This window comes from Schistocerca piceifrons, chromosome 9 (assembly GCF_021461385.2).
Source record: "Schistocerca piceifrons isolate TAMUIC-IGC-003096 chromosome 9, iqSchPice1.1, whole genome shotgun sequence".
NCBI classification, from domain to species: Eukaryota; Metazoa; Arthropoda; class Insecta; order Orthoptera; family Acrididae; genus Schistocerca; species Schistocerca piceifrons.
Genome location: NC_060146.1, coordinates 185,918,351 through 185,928,216, shown reverse-complemented (window position 1 = coordinate 185,928,216; position 9,866 = coordinate 185,918,351). Strand labels below are relative to the sequence as shown.

The following is a 9,866-nucleotide window of genomic DNA, read 5'->3' as shown; positions in this document are numbered from 1 at the left end:
CCTGCCGACCAGTCCATGACTGCAGCGCCCAGACCGCTCGGCTAATCCCGCGTGGCAGTGTAGAGCCAGTTCCTCTTTATGAACGACCATCATCAACGAGGTGAAGATGAAAATCCGCCATGATCACGGAGTATCTCTACAAAAATGACATCAACGTGACAAAAGCATGCTCCTGGCGGGTTAAAAAAAATGTTGAACGACAACTGCTTCACGTCACAAAAAGGAGAACATACTGTAGACGTGTGAGGCACTTCGTTTGAAGATGAATATGAAACGCCTGGTCTTCTTTGGAAAGAGACCTACTCGTCAACAAGAGAATCTGATGACTTAGTAAAGTATTTAAGGGGGGTAGGACGTCAAACGGGCTGACTTGGAGCAGGAGAGGCATCACAGTACATTTTAATTTCCACTGTCTATACTTTTACAATTAAATCCATAAAACTTTGTCAGCATGAGCAGGAAGGATTCAGAATTCACACTCATAGCAGTGGAAGTTCAAAAACATAACAAAATAATTTTTTTGCATGCTAAATTTCGTCATTTTTTTCACTTACTATTGGTTGCATTTGTTGCTATAGGTACACTTTTCTTCATAAGTAAGAGAGACAGTTCGATGAATTTAGCACAGCATACAAACCATACTTACAGGTGTCTGAAACTCTAGAATATATTTAATTTATGAAAAAATGAATTAGCTGCTACGTTCTAAACTTTGTTTAGCAAAAAAAAAATCAAATTTTGTAGTTAATTATCTCAATTTTTACCACAGTTTTTAATTGATTTGGAAAATTCTAGAGTTTCATACATCTCTAAGTATGGTTTGTATGCTGTGCAAAATTCATCAAATAATCTGTTACTTGTGAAGAAAAATTTATCTATAGCAACAAATGCAATAGTAAGCGAAAAAAATGATGAAAATTCAGATATATAAAAATTTATTTTGTTATGTTTTTGAATTTCCACTGCTATGAGTGTGAGTCCCTAATCCTTCCTGGTCATGCTGACAAAGTTTTATGAATTTATGTGTAAAAGTATAGACAGTAGAGAATAAAATGTCCTGTGGTGCCTCTCCTGCTCCAAGTCGGCCCGTTTGACGTCCTACCCCCCTTAAAGTATATAAAATTGACCTGTAACGAAGATGACTTGAATGATTATCAATGTATCGCATGCTTCAGACGGAAAATATAACATTGTCCGTTTGTGCCCCACTTGCTTTTACTCCAAGGTACGGGGTATAACCACATGCAGCATAGTGCTTACCTATATTAAAAATAATTTCAACCACGAAAAGTAATTCATTAGTGATATGTCTGTTTGTTTTAAATGTGTCTGTATTGTCATACGACAAATAAACAAATAAAATTCATCATAGTTGATATATATAGTTGATGTCTTGTTTACTTTTGAAGTCCCTACCCTGGAAACTGCCACCGCTGTGTAGCTTTCTCCTTAGCTAACCCCTTATACTCCAGTTTCCCCTACACTGCCTCTAAGGAAGAAATTCACCTTGTTTTTTGGTCACACCCCTTACATACTTAAACTAAGAGATTGTCATCTTAAGCGCTCGTCAGCTAGCCCTGCTCTCCCTCACAAACTGCGGTATTCCATTTAAAACAGAAGCTAGTGTACACGTTAAAGCAGTGCAGCCAAATAAATGCAGGCTGTGCGGCCGAGTGATGAATGCTGTCGGCAGCCATCTGGTAAGTGCAGGTGCGGTCTGGACAAGGGAGAACCTGCAGCAGTTCCCACTGGAGACAAGCCTGCCTGCTCCATCACTGGCCGCTCCTCTGTCGCCGTAATCCACTTTGTTGTCCTCATCCACTCCCACTTCTCACTCCTTGTTTTTATTTCGTTCCTTTCTCAGTCCACTCATATCTCCCTCTCTACACGTTACGAAACTCGGGACACACTGCTCTTCTTTTACCGAAACACACACACACACACGCTCTCTATCTCTCTCTCTCTCTCTCTCTCTCTCTCTCTCTCTCTCTCTCTCTCACACACACACACACACACACACACACACACCAGACGAACGAAGACGGAAACCAGAGACATGCACAGTGCATTAGCAGGATGAGGATAGAGGTGGATGCAGAGACAGGCAGCAATGACGTTCCGAGCCCCTTTGGCTGCCGTATATTTCTCTCGCATCTGTCAGCTGATGCCACGACGGTGATATACAGTCACATCCAGGCCTTTCTGGAGGTATCCGTCCAGAGCCCCTGCAATCCCTAGCGACGCTCTGTCTGTACCCTGCAAATGAAATTATGTTCCTACGGAAGCGTCTATTGCTCCCGGCATTCGACTTCACTTCCTCACATATCACTCCCTCAGTCACAGTAAGCCCTACTGCACGCACGCTAGCGACATACTAGGGTAGTTATGTTCTCCCAGACTACTTGTCTACGCTAATTTTCTAACCAGTGTTTAGGATCTCATCTGCCAACTGTGCAACGACGCGTGTTACGGCACCTTTCCCATTCCAAAACTACATTTGTTACTATTTTTTGTTCCGAAATCTAGAAGGCAAACAGAATAGTACACACAATTGTTGCGCTCTTTTGTCCCATGACTGGTTTGCTGCAGCTCTCCCAGATACACTATCTGTGCTAGTATCTTCATCTCCGCTACTTACTGCAACCTATTACTCATCTGAACCTTCGTACTGTATTCAAACCTTGGTTTACCTCAGTTTTTACACTCCACGCTTTCCCTTAGCACCAAGTTGACGATTCCTCTTTGCGTCAGGACACATCTATCAACCGACCCCTCCTCTATGTCATATAGTGCCACAAATTTTGTTTTCTTCAATACGACTCACTATCTCCTCATCAGTTATTCGATCAACCCATACAATATTTAGTATTGTCTGTAGCACTACATTTCAGAAGCTACACCTCTCATCTTGTCTAAAGTGTTTATTGCCCACTTTTCACTTCTGTACAAGGCTATCCTGGAGAAACATACCTATAGAAAAGACTTCCAAACAAATATGTAATGCATGTCAAAAAATTATCTCTTTTTGATATGTTTTTAAATTTTTTGTCATCAGTCTGCATTTTCCATTCACTTTAATTCGATCATCATCATTTAGTTGCTACCCAAACAGAAAAAAAATTATGTACTTTAGTTTCTGTTTTGCTACCTAATTCCTTTAGCATTGCTTGATTTTTACTTGTCTACATTCCAAGACACTTGTTTTACTGGTGTCTATGTTTAACATGTGGGCAACGGCCTTGCCGCAGTGGCTACACCGGTTCCCGTGGGATCACCGAAGTTAAGCACTGTCGGGCGTGGTCGGCACTGGGATGGGTGACCATCCAGGCCGCCATGCTCTGTTGCCATTTTTCAGCCTCGTGATGCCAATTGAGTAGCTACTCGACCGAATAGTAGCGGTTTCGTTCAAGAATACCATCATAACGACCGGGAGAGCGGTGTGCTGACCCCCTGCCTCTCCTATCCACATCCTCCCCTGAGGATGACACGGCGGTCGGATGGTCCCGGTAGGCCACTCGTGGCCTGAAGACGGAGTGAGTGCTACGTTTAACCTGTAACCTTTTAAGAAATCACTGTCTATTATGTTCTAATGCTCCTCGAAGTCCCGTGCTGTCTCTAACAGAATGACAATGTGATCGGCAAAGCGCAATGTTTTTATTTATTTTCTCTGAACTTTAATTCCGTTTCCAAATTTCCCCATGATTTCTTTTATTTGTTGCTGAACGCACAGATTATGTAACATCAAGTTTGGACTAAACTCACTTTCTTCTCAACCACGGCTTTCATTTCATGCCATTCGACTCTTACTACTGCAGTCTGATTTTTGTACAAGTTTTACATAACCTACAGTTCACTATGTTTTATCTCTGCTTCCTTCAGAATTGCAGTCTGTAGTCCTGTCAAATTTACCAATAGCTAAATTTAAACGTACAAATTATATAAAGGTAGTTTTGCCGTTCTTCAGTCCATCTTCTAAGGTAAGATGTAAAGTCAGGACTGCTTTCTGGGTTTCTTCAGATCTCCAGAATCCAATTTAATCCACAACGAGGGTGGTCTCTATGAGCCATTCCATTCTTCTGTAAATAATTATTGTTTGTATTGTGAATGCAATACATTTAAACCGATAAATGAGTAACACTGACAATTTTATCAACTGCCTCCTTTGTTACATTGAAGCGCCAAACAAACTGGTATTGACGTGCAGATTCAAATATAGGGATATGTTAACAGGCACAATACGGCTGCGGTCGGCAACGATTATATAAGACAACAAGTATCTGGTGCAGTTGTTACATCGGTTACCGCTGCTCCAATGGCAATTTATCAGGATTTAAGTGAGTTTCAACTTGGTGTTATAGTCGGCGCACGAGCCAGAGGACACAGCATCTCCGAGGTAGCATTGAAGTGGGGATTTTCCCGTACGACCATTTCACGAGTGTACCATGATTATGAGGTAACTGGTAAAACATCTAATCTACGAAACGCTGCGGCAGGAAAAAGATTCTGCGAGAACGAGACCAACGTCGACTGTAAAGAGTATTTCAACGTGACAGAAGTACAACCCTTCCGCAAATTGCTGCAGATTTCAGTGCTGGGCCATCAACAAGTGTCAGCGTGTGAACCATTCAACGAAACATCATCAGTATGTGCCTTCGGAACTTTAGGCTTCGCCTGGACCCGTCAACACAGACATTGGACTGTTGATGACCGAAAACTTGTTGCCTAGTTGGACGAGACTGGTTTCAAATTATATAGAGCGGATGTATGTCTACGAGTATGGTGACATCATAATGAATCAGTGGGCTCTGCATTTCAGCAGGGGACTGTTCAAGCCGCTGGAGGCTCTGTAATGATGTAGGGGTGTGTGCAATTGGAGTGATATGGGACCCCTGATAAGCCTAGATACGACTCTGATAGTTGACACGTGCATAAGCATCCTGTTGGATCACTGCTTCGATTCGTATCCATTGTGCATTCCGACGGACATGGGCAATCCCAGCACGACAATGGAACACCCTGCACGTCCAGAATTTCTATATAGTGGCTCTAGGAAGACATGTTTAAACACTTGCGCTGGCCACCAAACTCCTCAGACGTGATCGTTATAGAGCGTGTCTGATTTATGGACAGTCCTGCAGGATTCATGGTGTCAGTTCCCTCCAACACTGCATCAGAAATTAATCAGGTCCATGCCAGGTCGTGTTGTGGCACTTCTGCGTGCTCGCGGGGGCCCTAAACAATATTAGACAGGTGTAAGAGTTTCTTTGGCTCTTCATTGAAGTTTCCTTTGATAGCTTTGCCTTCTTGTAGTTGGCGATGATTTCGCATATGTGATACCTGTTACACAGCAGGTGGAATTTAGGCCCTGAGAACCATGAGGGTCGAAAGCAGAAGACCGTCGATTTTGCGATTGTAATATGTACGAATGCTGCAGCCATCTATGGATCTTACAGTGAACAAACTTCGTGCATACTGTTGGCCGGCATTTACGTAAATATGTCTCGCCGATTTCTGTGACATACATTCCCTATATAACCAAAGCACGAAGTATAACATTGTTACTGTGCACTGCAATTTGGCTATCTAGAGTTCCCAACATAATTTGGTTTGTGTAACACGCACGTAAACAGATGGCTGTAGTAGCGCGTACACAAGGTGTAAAAGGGCAGTGCAGTGGCGGAGTTGTCATCTGTATTTAGTAGATTCATTTGAAGAGGTTTCGGACATGATTATAGCCGCACGACTAGAATTACCAGATTTGAACTCGGAACGGAGGTTGGAGCTGGGAGCAAACGACATTAATTTTCGTAAATCGTTAGGGAACTCATTATTCCGAGATACACAGTGTTTAGAGTGTGCCGAGAAAACTAAATTTAAGGCGTCAGATCTTATAGAGGAGCCCAGTGTGGATCACACCACTATGTAGTTAAAATGAAGTCTTTCTGGCCATGGAAGAATGCAAGGAGTGATACAAGTAACATAAATAAAACAAACCAGACTGAGAAAGATGAAAATTTACCTTTTAATACTGACAGCCTACAAGACGAAAGTATCAGAACACTCTTTGCGGCCAGGATGGAATGGAAACTGGTTGAATCATTTGAAGGAAGTACAGAGGAAATATATGACTATATAAAAGCTAATGTGAAAATCATAGCAACGGAGGTGTTGGGTAAAAAAGATGGCAACCACAACCATGCAGCAGAGTGGTGGTCAGAGGAACTAGAGGTCCTCGTTAGAGAAAAACGAAATGCGTTCCATCAATGGTTGAATGATAAATCAGAAGAAACAATATCAATAGACAAGGAAAAGAACAAAGAAGTGATGAAAAATATAAGGATGGCAAAAAATGAAGCATGGGAAAGAACATGTGCCAAGGTGAATAGCAAATTAGGATTTGGGAGAGGAAAAGAAGCATGGTCAGTGTTGAAAGGGCTTCGACAGGATACAAAAAGCAAAACTAATCTCCAACTGGTAACACAAAAGGAATTGGAAGAGTATTTCCAAAAATTATTAAATGAGGACAGAGAAGAATATCTAGAAGAAGGAACAGGGGAAGATAAAGGACATGAAGATAATGAGATCCAGATTTTAGAAAGTGAAGTACTTCAGGCGTTGAGAACAGGAAAGAATGGTAAATCACCGGGACCAGGCAATATCAATCTGGAGTGTCTGAAATATGGTGGTGACAAAATTGTGAAACTGATAAAACAGCTCTTCAACAAAATGATACATGGAGATTCAATAACCAACGAGATGAAGCTAGGTTACATTAATACAATATTTAAGAAAGAGGATCGCAAAATTTGTTCAAACTATTGAGGAATTTGTGCTACAAACACATTAATGAGAATTTTTGCGAAAGTAATTAAAAACAAACTGGAAAAAAATTTTAGAACCCAAGAAGAACAATGTGGATTCACGGCTGGGAGATCATGTGTAGACCATATTTTCACATTACGACAGATTTTGGAGAAACATAGGGAAAAATAAAAAATATAGGATTAATTTTCATAGATCTAGAAAAAGCATATGATACTGTTCCAAGAAAATTACTTTGGAGAGCACTACATACGGCAAACATAAAACCTCCCTTGATTAAAATAATACAACAGATGAATAAAGATAACATTTGCCAAGTGAAAGTTGGTAATAAACTTTCACAGAAATTTAGAACAAGCAAAGGCCTTTTACAAGGCTGTCCCATGTCACCTTCATTATTTAAAATATATATAGATATTGGCCTTAGAACGTGGTGTCGTAAACGTAATAGTATGGGATTAGAAATAAGAGATGGAGCTTTCCTACATCATTTATTATTTGCTGATGATCAAGTAGTCGTAGCACAAGATGGGGAGGTTGCTAACTATATGTGCAATCAACTAGCAGTAGCATACAAAACTTGGGGTTTCAAGATTAATTACCAAAAAACAGAATACTTGACTAATGATTCAGATGAGCTATACATTGAAGGAAAGAAAATCAAAATGATAAACACTTTCTGTTATTTGGGATCCATTTTAGAAATCAAGGGAAAATCAGAGTCAGAAATCAATAAAAGAATTAGTAGCGGACGGAGGGTCATTGGGATGCTTAACTCAGTCTTATGGAGCAGGAATATAATGAGCAGAACTAAAAAATTAATATACAAATCCATATTAGAGAGTGTGGTTCTGTATGGAACGGAGACCTGGACAATTAACATGAAGCACATTAAAAAATTACAAGCTCTAGAGATGGACTTTTGGAGAAGATCGGCAAGAAACTCCAGGAAAGAAAAGATAAGGAACACCGAAGTAATAAGGAGAATGGAAATAAAAGAAAGAATATATGACGTAATGGATAGGAAGAAATTACAGTGGTACGGGCATTTACCAAGAATGGAGGAAGCCAGAATACCAAAATTGATACTGGAGTGGAACCGGAGGGGAGAAGAAGAAGAGGACGACCTGTGACCACCTGGCTCCAAAATGTACAGCACATAATGAGGAGAATGGGCGCAGAGGAAGAGGACACACAAGATCGAAACACCTGGAGAAATATTTTGAGATTATAGTTTAAGAACGTTTATTGTTTGTATTGTAATTTACAAGTAGTCGGGTTTAAGCGTGGCGCAGGCTTCACCAATCCATTGACCCAAGATGTCGACAAAGTACTGTGCAACGGAATAGTGGCTTCATATTGGGGTGTGTGTGTGTTGTTTTTACATGGAACACCCGAACCGAACAATGACTGGAAATGGTTATGTTCGGCTTTCAAGTTTAATGTTTACAAAAGTGTGTTTTTCGCTAACGTTTGCCTCTGTATTTTGGCGCTCACGGTTCTCAGTGCCTCAATTGTTTCCTCTTCGCTGACGCTTCGTAAGCTCTCAGTAATTATAGGAGGAAAGAACTGTACTGCCATAATTCCCAGGATTCAGTCCATAGCAGTAAACGGCTATCTCGCACTTAATCCTCCCGTAGTTGCAGGCTGCCCATCTAAGGACTTCCTCGTGCAACAATAATACATTTTTTTATGCTTCGTGAAATTATTTACCGAATTTAAAAGTTTAAAATGCTGTCATAACCTCCTCATCGGAAGGCGTTGTCCTACTTTAAATATATAAGAGAATGTCCCATGTATTGAAGTTAGAAACTGTATAAATGCCTTGAGTCAGCGCAACTCACAGCTCGAAAGTTATCATGACTATATTCATTCAGTCTCTCTCTCTCTCTCTCTCTCTCTCTCTCTCTCTCTCTCTCTATTCGTTTAGTCGGTTCCGTCTCTTCGTGACCCCATGAACCAAATCACGCCACTTTTCCTGTCTTGCACTTTCTCCCGTAGACCTTCCAGGTTGGAACACATTGCTTCTGTGATGCCATCAATCCATCTCATCCTCTGACGTCCTCTTCTTCTAGTTCCTTCAATCTTCCCCCAGCATTAATGTTTTTTTCCAGCGAGGCATGCCTTCGCATTGTGTGTCCAAAGTGGGTCAGCTTTTGTTTTAACATTAGACCTTCCAGGGAAAAATCTGGTTTAATTTGCTCCAATATTGATCTGTTGGTTCTCTTTCCAGTCCATGGAACTCTAAGAAGTTTCCTCCAACACCACAATTCGGAGGAGTCAATTCTTCGCCGTTCAGCCTTTCTAACGGTCCAGTTCTCACATCCATACATCACAACTGGAAAGACCATAGCCCTCACAATACGGATCTTTGTTGCTAGTGTTATATCTCTGGACCTTATAACCTTGTCAAGGTTTGACATTGCCTGTCTACCGAGCAACAGTACTTGACAGCTATCAGAGATTTCCATCAAATATTATACGTAACTTCCAACCCTAAAGAAACTGTTTTTCGCTGACTTCCAACAGAAAATAAAGAAAGGGAACAAGATTATCTTTCACTACGTTTTCACTTTTCTTCCAGTATAGCTTGAATACGAGGCATGGCTCTTTAATTTATGATTTCTGTACTAGCAGCGCAATGTGAAACACGTTTTTCACGTGGTAACCACATATGCCACTGTATGTACCGGTGTGCGACAAAAAGTTCAATAGCTATGATTTCATGAATATCAAGAAGTTTAAATACTAAATTTCGCTTAAAATGAAGCCCTAATTACTCTTACTCTGTTCAAGCGGATTTGAGAATAGAAGCACTTAGCGACTTGGAACGAACTTTACCAGTAACTCCCGTCCCCCTAGTCTAGTGAGTTGAATTCCCATGCATAAATCAGCTTCTAACGTCTGATTGCTTTACAAGTAAGTTAGTGTGTTAAACAGTTCACGTTAAGTATGTAAGAGCGGATTACTGTAGAAAAGGTTTGAAATTCTGTTTAAAGTTTGTTGGAAGTCGTGAAGTGCTCTCATTCTCAAATAACTAAAGA

General features: G+C 40.8%; 1 pseudogene; it reads left to right on the top strand.

The window, feature by feature from the left end:
- The first annotated feature begins 3,229 nt into the window (after positions 1 to 3,229).
- LOC124717622 lies at positions 3,230 to 3,347 on the top strand (annotated as a pseudogene).
- Positions 3,348 to 9,866: the final 6,519 nt, after the last annotated feature.